Genomic DNA, 15,593 nt, shown 5'->3' on the forward strand with positions numbered 1-15,593 from the left:
ATTTTGTTTTGGGCAAGACCCTCTCCACACCTTCGACAAAGTCGTTCTCCTTATACAACCCACCAGGTTTCAAGTTTGTGAGATGGCCAGACTCTATAATTCGCCTAACTTGCATGTCTTTGGGCATAGTGACATGGGGAGAACATGCAAACTCCACACAGAAAGGCCCACGGACCGTCTTGCTGTGATGCAACAGTGCTAACCACTGAGCCACCATGCCACAGTCAGCAAATAAAGGAGGGATGGGATGTTATCAATTTTTTGTTGCTATAATGCAGTGCTGGTGTGTCCAATCCTTCTCCTGGAAGGGCACATTGTTGGAGCTTGCAGCTGATTGGAGTTAAACTTGATGGGACACTGGCCCTCCAGGAGCAGGATTGGACACCCCTGATATAGTGTTTCTCAGTCCTTATGGCTTCACCACTCTTAATGAAATTCTTCATCTCATTAGTGATCTGGGTGATTGTATGAGGAGCAGAGATGAGAAACATTGATAATATATCTGTATTAACCAATTTCGATGGAAGATTGTGAGATTCCTTTAATAATAAAATAATAATAATAATAATAAATAAATATATATTTTTTTAATCAAATCGTAAAGCTATTCCATGTAAAGGTATAATAATATTTTGGGTGGGTTTTTTTCTATTCGACTAACATAAATTGCAACACATTTACCAGAACTTATAAAAATAGGACTCCCACTATCTCCGTGGTCTCCAGTTTTATCAAAAGCAAATTCATTATGATAAAGGAAATTAATCTTCCTTAGATTTGTTTAATCTATTTTAGTACATTTAACTTTTTTTTAAATACCTTGCATTTGCTCTGTAAAAATTAATTTCTTTTTGGTTTTCATATTTAGTTACTTCTATGGGTTTTATGTTTGGAAGTTGATCACAATTTTCTTGCAATTTAATTCTTGCAATATCATCTTTTTCAAAAAATATATTGTTGGGGTTAATATTATAGATTAAATCATTTCTTTTAGTTGGGAAATAGACAAATATGTTATTATTATTAGATATTTTTAGAACATGTTTAGCTGTCATTATGATTCCAGACCCAGTATAGAACCCAAGACCTCTGGATATAATATTAGAATCAGAATTACAAATTAGAAATTTCACCAGTAGTTCTAGGATCTATGAAAGGGTTCCTCCAGTGCAAAAGCCCTTTTTGCTACACCAAATAAATGCAATATAGCTAGATTTAAATTCAGATCATTTACACAAATCATTTAGGCATGGCATAACAATATTATTTTCTTTAAAACTGCTTTGAAACTATATGTATAGCAAAAACATTAATTAATTTGACTTGACTGTGTAACATGTAAGAACTTGAGTCACCTTTCTGACATCTGAACGTTGCAAACTGCTGTTACTAGTAGCTAAAAACATCCTTCAGTAAATGAAAGCATTTATGTCTTTGGAACAACTTTGAGTTTTCCAGTTCATCCTGTTCCATACCAAGCATATTGTATATGCTTTAGACAGATCAGTGTGCTGTCACTGCCTTCTCTGAAAAGAATTAATGTCATTACAATCATTTTGAGTTTCTCAATGTCTTTGAGTTCTTTCTTGTAAAAAAAAACAAAAACAAAAAAAAACAAGCATGTTGCACAGTACATACTTGACAGATCAGTGTGCTGTCAGAGCGTTTCCTGAAACCATCATTATTTGGATATTTGGATGTACTTTTGATCAGTCACACATTTGATCAGGAAGTTACACTAAATTGTCTGTAGTGTGACTGTTAAATTTGAATAAAACTGTTATTGCCTTGGGAATGATTTACAACAAAGTTCAATTCAATTCAAGTTTATTTGTATAGTGCTATTTACGATACAAATCGTTGCAAATCAGCTTTACAGGAATTTAATTGTCCACAATATATTTATATATTGCAGAACCTTAATATGTTTTGACTTATGGCAAAATTTGGTAATTCTGTATGTTGTCTGAGCTTTGGCATCCTCTGAGGTCCTCTGAGAGGTTGGCATTATCTTTTCTCAGGTGTTCAGTCATCTCAGATCATTTAAGGGTTGGATCCAGACTGAAGCTTCTGTCATTCCTAGTTACCATGGGATGTTAGAAACAGAGAAACAAATAGAGACATAATTAGCGTAGATGCTGTTCCATCTAAGCAAAAATGATTTGTTTAACCCAAGCTAAAGATTAATAATAAATGTACATTTGATCAGATATAACTGAAGTACAAGATTATAAGATGCATTATGTGAATGCTTGGCTAAAGAGATGTGTCTTTAATCTAGATTTAAACAGAGAGATTGTGTCTGAACCCAGAACGTTATCAGGAAGGCTATTCCAGAGTTTGGGAGCCAAATGTGAAAAAGCTCTACCTCCTTTAGTGGACTTTGCTATCCTAGGTACTACCAAAAGTCCAGAGTTTTGCGACCTTAGGGAGCGGGTTGGATTGTAGCGTGGTAGAAGACAAGTTAGGTACGCAGGAACTAAACCATTTAGGGCCTTATAGGCAAGTAATAATATTTTATAAATGATACGGAACTGAATAGGTAGCCAGTGCAGAGACTGTAAAATTGCAGTAATATGATCATATTTTCTTGACCTGGTAAGAACTCTAGCCGCTGCATTTTTGACTATCTGTAGCTTGTTTATTGAAGATGCAGGACAACCAGCTAGCAGTGCATTACAATAGTCCAGTCTAGAGGTCATGAATGCATGAACTAGCTTTTCTGCATCAGAAACAGGTAGCATGTTTCGAAGCTTGGCAATGTTTCTAAGATGGAAGAATGCTGTTTTTGTAACATGGGAAATATGATTTTCAAAGGACAAGTTGCTGTCTAATATAACACCCAGATTTTTGACTTTAGAGGACGTGACAGTACATCCGTCTAGTTGTAAATTGTAATCCAAGAGATTCTGTGTACTGTTTTGTTGTCCAATAAGTAATATCTCTGTCTTATCTGAATTTAATAGGAGGAAATTATTGGTCATCCAATCTTTTACAATTTTTTACACAATCTATTAGCTTAGATAGTTTAGACGTTTCATCTGGTCTTGTTGAGATATATAGTTGAGTATCATCAGCATAACAATGAAAACTAATCCCGTATTTTCTAATAATATTACCAAGAGGCAACATGTATATTGAAAATAGCAGAGGACCTAGGACAGATCCTTGTGGTACTCCATACTTTACTGGTGATAACTGAGATGACTCTCCTTTTAAATGAACAAAGTGGTAGCGATCGGACAGGTAGGATCTAAACCATCTTAAAGCCTGCCCTTGAATACCAGTATAGTTTTGTAATCGATCTATGAGTGTGTCATGGTCTATAGTGTCGAACGCAGCACTAAGATCAAGTAATACTAGCAATGAGATGCAGCCTTGATCTGAAGCAAGAAGTAAGTAATTTGTAATTTTAACAAGTGCAGTTTCTGTATGGTTAGGCCTGAAACCTGACTGAAATTCTTCATAGAGATAATTTTTTTTGCAAGAAGGAGCACAATTGAGCAGACACAAATTTTTCAAAAATTTTAGACATAAACGGAAGATTTGAAATGGGTCTGTAATTTGCCAGTTCATTAGAATCTATGGTTTCTTAATAAGAGGCTTAATAACCGCCAGCTTGAATGGTTTTGGGACGTGACCTAAAGATAACGATGAGTTAATAATATTGAGAAGCAGTTCTTCTGCTACAGGTAACAACCAGGTCGCGGATCTGCTTCTCCACGGCTTCCAGCTCCAGCTGCACCGAATGAAGCTCGAACGTGTCCTCACCTGCACTCAAAGGTAGACACAAATCCGCCATTTAAGCAAGTGAAACAATGGTAATGTGTGTGAATAGAGTATTAGCAATCTAAGCGAGATTAGCGGCTGCCACGCTGCCGATGCTAACGGGCTATAAGCTAATAGCAGACACGAGAAATCAAAATAAAACTAGTGATAACAAGGCACTCTGATTGGTTTTGTTTTAGAATGCTATAGTGGATATCTTCACACGTTATAGAAACGAAAAAGATAGTGTATAAAATTGTTTTTAAAATAGAAAATAGACGATAAAGAATCAACTTGACGGAGCTCAAACTCAAAACACGCAGTCACAAATCAGCGCATGCGCAGATTTGAATGCTAGTTGAATGCACAATGCTATTTTTCTTTGCTGAACGGGTCTGTGATACCTAATATGGATATAATTTTGTCAGTATAAACACATACCTCATATAATGTAAAAAAATAATATATGGCATATTGTCAAATTCTTTGAACACTCAAAGTTCAGAGAATGTATAAAACTACATTATTATTTGAAAACGAAGTTTAGTGTGTACTGTTATGATTTCTTCCATCAGTGGAGAAAGATGTGTTTTGCAGCCAGATGGTCTACATCATCTACCAGCATGGGCTAACTGTCCAAACCTTGACTCTTTGGTTAGCACACATTTTGACATACAGTATTGAACTGTGGTGCTTGCATGGAAGCTGTGGGTGTGAATAAGTAAATATGCAAGAATGAAATATGAAAAAACATTGGGCCCTTCCCTACTAGTAACATGTTGGCTATAAATTTGAAAACCAGAGTTGATCAGGTCGTTGATTGTGGCCTGTGGAATGTTGGTCCCCTCCTCTTCAATGGCTGTGCGAAGTTGCTGGATATCGGCAGGAACTGGAACATGCTGTTGTATACGCCGATCTTTAATTTTTTATTTTTTTTGGTCAATTACCTACCTAAATAAACAAGAATAAGGAATAAACGCTTTGTGGAATGAAGTGCGTTCAAGACAAAAATTGACTGAATTGAATTGTGTGGATTACTTTGGATTTATATGACGGATTGTGGAGCAAATTATTTCATGGACTTTGGGGAAACTGGATGGATAAAGGCTTCACTGCTTTATTAGTAATGGGTTTTAAACGAAAGATGCTGAGCCTCCATGCTCTCAGTGCTTTGTTTGTTGAAGTTTAATTAGTTTGTTTGAAGATTTGCAAGACAAGAAAATGAAAAAGGGGCATCATTTAAAAATGGATAAAAATGGATCGGAAGGAAACGAGGAAGAAAGGTTTTTTAAGTTGCTTGCTAAACGAAGAGGAAAACTTGGAGCTCTTACGCGGAAACAGAATGAAATCAATAACCTCATGGAAGCTGGTGAAAATAAGGAAACAGTTAAAGTTCAAGTTGAAAAGTTTAATTGTATCTTGGCGGTTTGCAAGTTGCCGTTCAAAGCTTGTTAAAAGACCCAGATGAAAAGGAAGCAGATCATTCTGACTGGTATGAACATAGGTTAATTAGTTTTCGAGAATTTCTTAGCGGAATTAAAAGTTGGATGGGTGCAAGTGACCATGAGAAGCAAGAAGAAAATTATGAGGGTTTAGCAGATGCTATTGGGCCAGATGATTGTGTGTCTCAAATAGACAAAAGGCACGATCAAGAAAAGGAGGCTGAACTTGTGAAAGATGCCGCTGATAGAGACGGCCTCTAGTAAGAGCAGCAAAACGTCCAATGCATCAGTAGCTTGCTTGCAAGCTGAAGCAGAGCACGCTGCGCTTAAGGTAAAGGCAAAAGCTCTAGAACAAAAACATGTCCTGGACATGGAGGAAGCCCTGTTTGAAGGCAAAGAATGAAAAGCTTACCTTGAATGCTGAACTGGCCGCAGCTGATGTAAAAGTGAAAATTCTCAATCTGCATCAATATAAAAAAAATCAAAGCAGTGTTTCAAAACAACATTCGTCTGACACATTCAACTCAGAGTCTAGTACATCCACTAATTATATCCTTCCTGCTGTTACACCATCAAAACCTTTGGCTCAAATATTATTAAAATAGCCTTCAGTCAAAATAGCAGCTCCTCACCATTCTGCAAACAAATTAATAAAAAAAAAAGTGATTAAAACTGAACCACAGGATGCTCAATCAAAGTCATCAAATTGGTGGCTCCATTAACCTGAAAGGCAGTGCTCTTGTAGGTGTCACGAGAAAACAAAATGAGATCACTGAGAGGTTGCTCAAGCAACAGCAGCTGTCTCTTCTTCCAGTAAGGGAGATTCCCATATTTGATGGAAATCCGCTCAAGTACAGAGCATACATAAAGGACTTTGAGCAAATTATTGAAAGCAAAACAGATAATATGCAAGACAGTTTGTATTATCTTGAACAATTTACTTCAGGATAACCTAAACATCCTCAGACAGGTTACAACGAAGCAAAAAAAAACAGTTGGAATGGAAATAATGTTAAAATAACATCTGCATTTGATAAAGTTCTAAACTGGCCTGTTATAAAAACAGCAGATGGTCCTGCTCTGAGATCTTATGCACTTTTCTTGAGAGGCTGCTTCAGTACCTTGCATGAAGTTCGTTATTGTGAAGATTCGGAAATTGCAGCAAACATGAAGGTCATTGTATCTAAATTGCCTTTTAAATTACGTGACAAATGGAGATCTGTTGTCTGCAATATGCAAGAGGATGCCCAACAAAGGCCAAAGTTTAAGAATCTCCTTGAGTTCATTGAGAAACAAGCACGAGCCATGCTTGACCCTGTTTTTGGAGAAATGCAGTGTTCAGCAGATAACAGAAGAATTCCTAAAACAAAGCCGACTGCAAAACCCAATGTAAGAATGGCTAGTAGGGGAGCAGTTTTGCCAAAACAATTGTCAAAGGCATTTGATATGTCAGATTTGTAATACCAGTCATCCTAAAGTACTTCATATTGATTGAAAGGAGAATCAAGAAAAATCAAACGAATCAAAAGTTGGTCAAATTGAATCAAAAGAATCATCACTGTCCAGTGCCCTAGTTTCCATGGATGCTGGAAGCCATACTGGGGCCGGCACAAAAGACTGTGTACTCGCTGTAATTTCATTGAAAGTAAAGTTTAAAAAACAAAACTGTACAGACTTATGCCTTTCTCGACCCATGGCAGCTCTTCAATATTTTGCACTGATCAACTGATGAAAGAACTGAATGCTCCAGGGTGAAAGCTGGATATAGTTTTGAAAACAATGGGTCAAGAAAAACTAGTTTCTAGTTACAAAATCGTCTTTCCAGTTATTGAAAAAAAAAAAAAGTCACCGCGTAGGTCTTTAGCCGTTTTAAGCCTCATGAGACACACAAAGGCAAGAAAACAAAGACAAAACAAGAATGTGAATATTTCTTTTAAGTGAATAATACAGTCCCCTCATCACTCCAGTTCACACGCCTTCCATCTTTTGACATTTCTTACTTTTCTCTCACCGGCTGCTATTTACATGACATGTGTTTCTTGTTACTGACGTGACTCGAGCCTCAGTGCTCAATTTCTGATTGGCTGTCTGTTGCCAAGCGTCCAGCACTGAAATGCAGGGTAAAAACCGCAGGTGCTAACACCGCTTTCAAATTACAGGTGTAAAACGTTTCTTTACCCGGGGTTAAAAGTGGTGTTTAGAATGATGATGACCCGGGGTTAAGCGCAGTGTGAAAAGCCATTTTTTTGGAGTAAATGCTCCAAAAGCCTTGGAGCCCTGGAGAGTAATTAAGTCTGGCTCCACTCCAGTATAAAATTAAAAACATAAACTAACATATCACGATTACAATTATTCACGCCACAATTATATAATCGTTCAAAGGTGCAATTAAAAAAAAAAAAAAAAAAAATTCTCATAAATGTGCATGTTTTTTAGGTGGGTTTTTCCATTGTTTTAATTTAAATTTTAGTCAAACATTATAATACCATTCATACTCTTTCTTTCTTTCTTTCTTCCTTTCTTTTCTTTAAAGAAGAAACCAAATATATAGTTGACATTTGAATCTTAATGCTATAGAAAAGCAATACAAATCTTTTTAGGAAGAATCTTTTTTATTTTCAAACAAAAATATGCAAGTAAGCAGTTGCTTCAAACAATGGTATAAAGCTATTCAAAACACCATTCAATGTAAATTTATAAAACGGATAGTTCTGGTCCTTGATTCTGATTGTTTGAGCCACATTCAAAGCTGTTGTAACAATGAATTTATAGCAGCTAAGGGGGTTAGGCACTCCTCTCTGTGTCGTGCCTAATAACTAACTTAGCTGTTATAATTTCACTGTAAACCACAGTTTCTTGGGGCTTATTGCTTTATTTTATAATCGTAATTAATCATCAAAATTACAATTTCAAGGGAATAATAGACAATTAAGATTTCTGTCATAATCGTACAGCCCTAACTCAAACTGACAAAGCACAAAACGTACAACAACGGAACAATTCAAAGTGAAGTGACACAGATTAAAAAAGTCCCAGTTCAGTTTACGTGTCCCTTGTAGGGAAGGGCTCAATGGTATGTTGTTTCGTAGCTTCAGGCTAACAACAGACAACTTGACAACATATAACCTTTACACACTTATGTGCATGTTTCCATATTCAAACTCCCAGCTACCACGTACCCACCACAGTTCAATGTGTCAGAGCATGTGTGCTAATCAAGGGGTCGTTGTCTACATATATCTGACTCCAAAAATGCATCTTTCTCCAAAGACAGAATGGGTTGCACTGAACAATCAACTTTGTTTTTATATAAAAAATATAATGTCAGACATTTCAGGTAACATGCTGACAGCACACTGATCTGAGAAGTATGTACAATATACTGTATGCTTTGCATATCTTTTTGTTATAGAAAGAATGCAGAATGCAAAGATTCCTCTGAACCAGTCTAGTTGCATTGTTTATACATAGTTAGGGCGTAACATTTAAAGGTACAAAGTGTACATTTTTAGATGTTTTGATTGATGCTGAAATGTATAATTTGGATGTACTGAAACATTTAAAACATAAACATAATTAGGTATTTACAGCTTAAAAATGTGAAATATTTATGAATCTTTTATATCAGACATATTTTTATTAATGCACTTTTAGCATTTTATTAATAAACTATTTACATTTTTAGATCCCTTAATTAACCCACGCCAAAACCTAAACACAACTATTTCACAGTGAATATAAAAATAATGAAATATGTAATAAGGCTATTAAAATGATATTTTGAGTCACTATCATCTCCTTAGCATATTTCAGTAAACAGCACTTAATAAATGACTGAAAACATGTCATTGATGATGCAACTGATTACAATATAATCAAAATATTAATGCTGCGATTTCAATATTCACAAGGATTAATTTCTAAGTCTGTAAAGTTGTTATTATTTCATTTTTTTGGAAAAACGTCAATATTGTGTGTGCTGTCAATATGTTAGTATTGTACATTTCGGTGTCCATGCAAACTTAAGGAAATGTACATTAGAACAACGTTTAACATAAAACAGTTTTACATAAAATTTTACATGAACAGCAAGATACGGTGAGTGATTGAGAAACTTGAATGCTTCTTGAAGGGTTGGTTTCACTGATGAATGGTGACAGGCATTACGACACAAACAAGTTTAAACAACCATTTACAGTATTTGTTTTTTTTGTCGTTGTTGCATTAGAATGTTTTGTCTAGTAACCAGTGCTTCGCATAATAACACCTTCAGCCTAATCAGCTCAAAAATAATATTTAATAAGACTATCAAAATGATTACATAACCTTATACCAAAGTACATTTTTAAATGTCATTTTACTTTTTATTTTGTACTACTGTACATTTCCTTATGGTTTCACTTTAGCAAAAGTTTAAGTGTAACTTAATTAATTTCCACCCCCAAAGAAACTCCCATGTACAACCCACAAAGAATGATTGGTTCAGATCCTCTATAAATCACCAAGCTGTCCAGATGATCTCTGGAGATACGCCAGAATTTTTTGTAAGTATCACTTCTTTTCTAAATATATAGGCTACACAACTTATATATTACACACATTATATATTATATTATATATTATACACAACCAAAATATTAACTTATCTAACATAACTAATCTATTGTTATATTTGCAAAGACAGAATATAACAGATGATCTATTAGAAAGAGTGGTATCTGTATCAAACACAGATCTTATATATATTGTGTTGTTTGTGTGTGTGTGTGTGTGTGTGTGTGTGTGTGTGTGTGTGTGTGTGTACAGTCAAAAGCTTTTGAACAGTAAGATTTGTTATGTTTTTTAAAGGATTCTCTTCTGCTCACCAAACATGCATTTATTTGATCCAAAATACAGCAAAAGCAGTAATATTGCGAAATATTTTTACTATTTAAATTATTTGCTTTCTATTTGAATATATTTTAAAACTTAAAAGCTAAATTTTTAGCATCATTACTCCAGTCATGTGATCCTTCAGAAATCATTCTAATATTCTGATTTGCTGCTCAAAAAACATTTATTATTATTATTATTATTATTATGTTGAAAACAGCTGAGTATAAATTTTTCAGGTTTCTTTGATGAATAGAAAGTTCATAAGAACAGCATTTCGGAAATAGAAATCTTTTGTAACATTATAAATGTCTTTATCATCTCTGATCAATTTAATGCATCCTTGCTAAATAAAAGAATTTTTTTTTTTTTATTATAATGACTCCAAGCTTTTGAATTTTATAGTGTATAATGTTACAAAAGCTTTTCATATCAGATAAATGCTGATCTTTGGATTTTTCTATTCATCAAAGAATACTGAAAAAAAATGTACTCCACTGTTTTAAATATTGATGATAATAATAATAATAATAAAAATGTGCATGTGGATCATGTGACACTGAAGACTGGAGTAATGATGCTGAAAAATTAGCTTTGATCACAGGAATGAATTACATTTTAAAATATATTCAAATAGAAACCAATTATTTTAAAAAGCAAAAATATTTCACAATATTACTGTTTTTACTGTAGTTTGATCAAATAAATGAAGGCTTGGTGAGCAGAAGATAATTATTTAAAAAACACACACACACACACACACACACTTTATTAGCGCCCAGATGACAAATATTAATTTCACATGTTATATTCCACAATTAAGTCTATTGTGTAAGTTTTAAATACTGAAAGCACTTTAATATTGTCTAATAACATGCATTAACTTTTGTTTTCTCAGGCAAAACTATGGTTCCTATTATTGCTTACGAGATGTTGAGGAAATGTGGATCATTTTTTCATTGGATACTAGAAAAAATAGGTTATGTTCCTAAAAAAGATTATCAAATTGAAAATCATTATTACAATAATTGTGATATGCATCATGCAACAAATGTCTACATTTATCAAATAGTAATAAACCAACCACAATCTAATAATCTAATTTCTGTTGTTTAATGAAAATTAATCATGATCTAGTTTCATAATCTTGCCCCTTGCACCCCTAATGAGTTGATGAGTTAGATCAAGGTGGTAGATAAAGGATGAGACCTTGAAAGAAATGTGTTTAGGGTGAGAGTGGAGGTGGCGGGGTTGGGTTGGGAAGCCATAGGGCAGGGCCACCAGGGGCAAGATTAAGAAACCCTTTAAAACCTCTATAAACATTTTGACAGTAACAACAGCTGTAACACAATTGGCATGGTTACAAGTTCTCAGAAGTAATAATACTGACCATAGTTTGTATCTTCCCGAGGAGAGATCTTGTTATGTCTTGGCCACAAAACCACGTAAGTCCTTTAATAAAATATTGTTAAAACAACCTGCATAAGTGTTTTATTTTTTTATAAAAATGTCACAATCCATATGTAATTTTCAGGTGTTATATGCTGGTCTGGAGGAATCTTCACAAAGGTGGTGCAGGAATGCTTCTGAAACTGTTTGGTATGGAACTAAAGTTAGGATCATGATTTATCAGTTGTATTACAGCTCACTGTTTATGATAGCATGGTTTGTTTTCCAACAAATCTTTCAGATGAGTTTTTAAAAGAACCATTATTTTCTTAGTGAGGAGAACATTTTAAAAATCTAGAGAATCTTTTTCCATAATAAAGAACCTTTTCTGCAAATTGATGCCAATAAAGAACCATTATTTCATGCAGACAACAACTAGAAGCACCTCCAGACTGCATACATCACTATAAGGTCAACAGACACATCTCTCTTCGTTAAACCTTGTTCAAGTGTCAGAGCGGACCCGGTGGAACAGAACACAAGCAGTGAAGGATTGACTTCACTAAGACCACCGGTGCAACTCTACCTTGAGGGAACGGCCCAATGGAACGGCCCCACAGAATGAAGAGAGCCTTTGCAACGTTTTATTATTGTAAGTACATTTTGAGATATATTTGGATTTATATCAAATGTAAATAATATAGCTATATTAAGCTCCCTCTCTCTCTCTCTAGAAAAGGTGGCGCTTTTCCACTGCATAGTACAGCACGGCACGGTTCAGTAGAGCTCACTTTGGGGGGGGTTCCACTGGGTACAGTACCTGGTACTTTTTTTAGTAACACCTCGGCCGAGGTTCCACGCGCGCGAGCCGTACATTACTAAAACATGACTTAAACTCTGCTGATAACTGATTTAACTGATAACTGATCTGACACAACAGATTTAACGGAAAAAAGCACTGCCCGCGAAGGACCGAACGCAACTGTCTTAAATGGGCTTCCTGTAGCTCAAATAGCAGAGCATGGCGCTAGCAACGCCAAGGTCATGGGTTCGATTCCCAGGGAAACCAAGAGCTGATAATATGTAAAAACTTGAATGCAATATGCTAAATATGTAAATGTAAGGACAGATGCTCCTCTGGTTGATAGCCGAGGAGCGGCTCCAGCCGGAGTTTGACGCAGAATTAAAGTTTTTCAGGAGTCATGGCAGTAGAGGCAGCGCAACTATAACGATACGTGAATAATCTCGCCCACTCTAAAGGCCCTTTCATATAGGACGCTGCATTAGAGGGTGACACGGGAGTGAATTTTCAAACCTCTCCCGTCCCACTCCCACAAAAAAATCCTGTCCCATCCCAATCCCATAAAAAACTGGGGGGAAATCCCGTCCCGTCCCAATCCCAGAAGAATGACTCCCATTCCCTCCCACTCGCGTGTTGTTGCCTCTACGCTGCATGCGCTTAGTTGAACTACTTTGAACTTTGCTCACATATGGTGCACTCCACTGCACATGCGCTTTGGTCAGCGCAGCAATGAACCGCCCTCGCGAGACGCAAGCCATTGAAATGATTCAAGATTCAAGATTTTTATTCGTCACATACACAATTATACAGAGTATAACCAGCAGTGAAATGTAGGTCAGGTCCGCTCCAACGACAGTGCAAGTCAGTATGTTGTTGACTTAAATAGTAATATAAGAGGAATATGCAAAAAAATGTGCAAAAAAGTTGTACAGGGTATTTAAATAGCAGCAATATGAGGTAGAAAAAATTATAATTTTTAATTTTAATTAAATATATATATACATAATTTGTGGGTGTTTTGAATGGGTTTCATAGCGCAGCGCATGCCGCGTCCTGTGTGAAAGGGCCTTAAAGCGGAGCTAAACTGCAGTGGAAACACAAAACGAGCCGAACTGAGCCGTGTCGTGCCGTTCTGAGCAATGCCGAGCCGAGTCGTACGACGCAGTGGAAAAGGGCCAAAAAGCCAAAGACCGCCGGTGCAACTGGTGTGGACGCACACTCCTTGAGCGAACGGACCAATGGAGCGGCCCCGCAGAATGAAGAGAGCCTTTGCAAACGTTTTATTATCTAAAGTAAATTTTTAGATATATTTGGATTTATATCAAATGGAAATAATATATCTATATTAAGCTCTCTCTCTCTCTCTCTCCCCCCAGAAACCCCTTGCTCGCCATCGCTGGTTTCGATCATGTGTGCGGTGTGCGTGTGTATGGCAGATGCCAAGACTTCAAGACAGATCAAGAGAAATGCCTGGCATGCCAATGCGTACACCCGAGAAAAAATATATAAATGATGAAGAATATTAGCATAAACTAAGGCGCCCGATACTGCGCTCCTGTACTCATACTCTTAAAAATGCCCTGATACCAAAAACTGCTACCTGACACAGCATGTGAACAGCATGTGAAGATAAAGAATCACCGACAAACGTATGCAATTAATATGCTAACCATTCGATAGCTGCTGCAATGGAACAGCTCTAATGTGCTAATAAATTAAATATTAAGTACTATAGATTAAAAAAAATTAAATAAAACTGAATCGTGAAAGTAACAAAAAGCTTGTAAAATATATTAGCTCCTGTACTCATACTCTTAAAAATACACTAATACCAAAAACTGATACCTGAACCTGACACAGCATGTGAAGATAAAGATATGCTAAATTTGTGACCCTAGCCACACCAACGCCAGGAGGGCCCGAGTTTATATGCTGTACAGGGGGCCCAGAATCCGTAGCGGTGCCCCTGGCTGCTGCAATGGTACAGCTCTAATGTGCTAATAAATTAAATATTAGGTACTACAGAAAACAAAATCAATTAAAACTGAACTATGAAAGTAACGAAAGCTTGTAAAATATATTATTATGGGCATAATTAAGTGTGAAAATAACTGCAGAAAAAATTTGCTAAATGAACTAAGCCAACTACGATTATACTCTTTTGGTTTCTGTATTTTAAAAAATGATGAATGCAATCAAAATACAGGTATTGGTTCTCGGTATCGGCAAGTACCAAAAATAAAAGTAGCGTTATCAGCATTGTTCTGGAAAAAGTGGTATCGGTGCATCCCTAGCGCAAACACATGCAGGATGAAATAATAAATGATGAGCATTGTAATGAGTCTGTTGTCATTTTTCACTACTGGCCTTTTAAAAGAGAACATTTTTGAAATGGCATTTGTACTTGACACTTACACAGCTTCGGGATTCATTCTACATTTCAAAATTAATTTGATGGCATATGAATGTACCAATATGATACAGAGAATATGAAACATAAAACTTAAAAATAGGTACAGAAATTGAAACAAAACATGTGCAACACTCCTCTGTTTCTTCATAAAGCATGTTTCAAAAAAAAAAAAAAAAAAACTTCCATGCTAAACCACAATATCAGAAAAAGAACAGGATTTGGATCTTGGTTAACAGGCTATAGGACAAAAAAATAATAATTCTCATTTGTAAAATGTACAATCTTTTTGTTTGTGTTCTTGGCCAAAAAAAAAGGAAACATAGGTCTACACGACATATTATGAATAGTGAATTAAAACATAGCGATGAGTGATTTCAGAGGAACTTTTATTTACACATCTAACTCATGCAGGACTGAAGCTGAAAACCTTGAATTGAGCAAAATCATATTATATGAATTACATCAGAGCAAAGTTTATTTCCAGCCTGCTCCAGCACACCTGTGTGTGAATTTTTACCTGTTTCAAGTGGGTTTGATTAAAGATTAGAGCTAAAGTCTGCAGGACAGTGGGTTCCAAGGAGCAGGGATAAAGAGCTCTGAATTATTTTATTATATAAGCAATATGACAACCAGATTGCCTCATTTCCTTAGCCAAAAATGTCTGCTGACCAAATATTGTAATAAAAAATAAAATAAAAGCTTGCGGTGGGGTTTCACAAAGAGGGCTCAGATTAAACCAGGAGTAGGCAGGCCTTAGTTAAATTAGAACATTTAAATAGCTTCCTAAATATGCCATAAGTAACTTCTCAAGGTTGATTGTAGGGCAGAAAAATATTTCTGGTGTACATTTTGAGAAAAAAACTGTGGAACTAACGTATTTTAAAATATGTTAGTCCAAGTTGCTTTT

General features: G+C 35.7%; 1 long non-coding RNA gene across 3 annotated transcripts; it reads left to right on the forward strand.

Moving 5' to 3' along the window:
* Positions 1-9,733: 9,733 nt before the first annotated feature.
* Positions 9,734-14,610, forward strand: LOC306879820. 3 transcript variants are annotated; one of them, XR_013785036.1, is made up of 7 exons: positions 9,734-9,754; positions 10,981-11,014; positions 11,374-11,527; positions 11,617-11,681; positions 11,900-12,123; positions 13,309-13,565; positions 13,650-14,610. It is a non-coding gene; the product is annotated as an uncharacterized lncRNA (long non-coding RNA). The 3 variants fall into 3 exon arrangements; XR_013785037.1 differs by lacking the exons at positions 13,309-13,565; positions 13,650-14,610 and adding an exon at positions 12,206-13,234; XR_013785038.1 differs by lacking the exons at positions 9,734-9,754; positions 10,981-11,014; positions 13,309-13,565; positions 13,650-14,610 and adding an exon at positions 12,206-13,234 and having other exon boundaries at positions 11,051-11,527.
* The last annotated feature ends 983 nt before the right edge of the window (positions 14,611-15,593 follow it).

Source organism: Barbus barbus (assembly GCF_936440315.1).
Source record: "Barbus barbus genome assembly, chromosome: 14".
NCBI classification, from domain to species: Eukaryota; Metazoa; Chordata; class Actinopteri; order Cypriniformes; family Cyprinidae; genus Barbus; species Barbus barbus.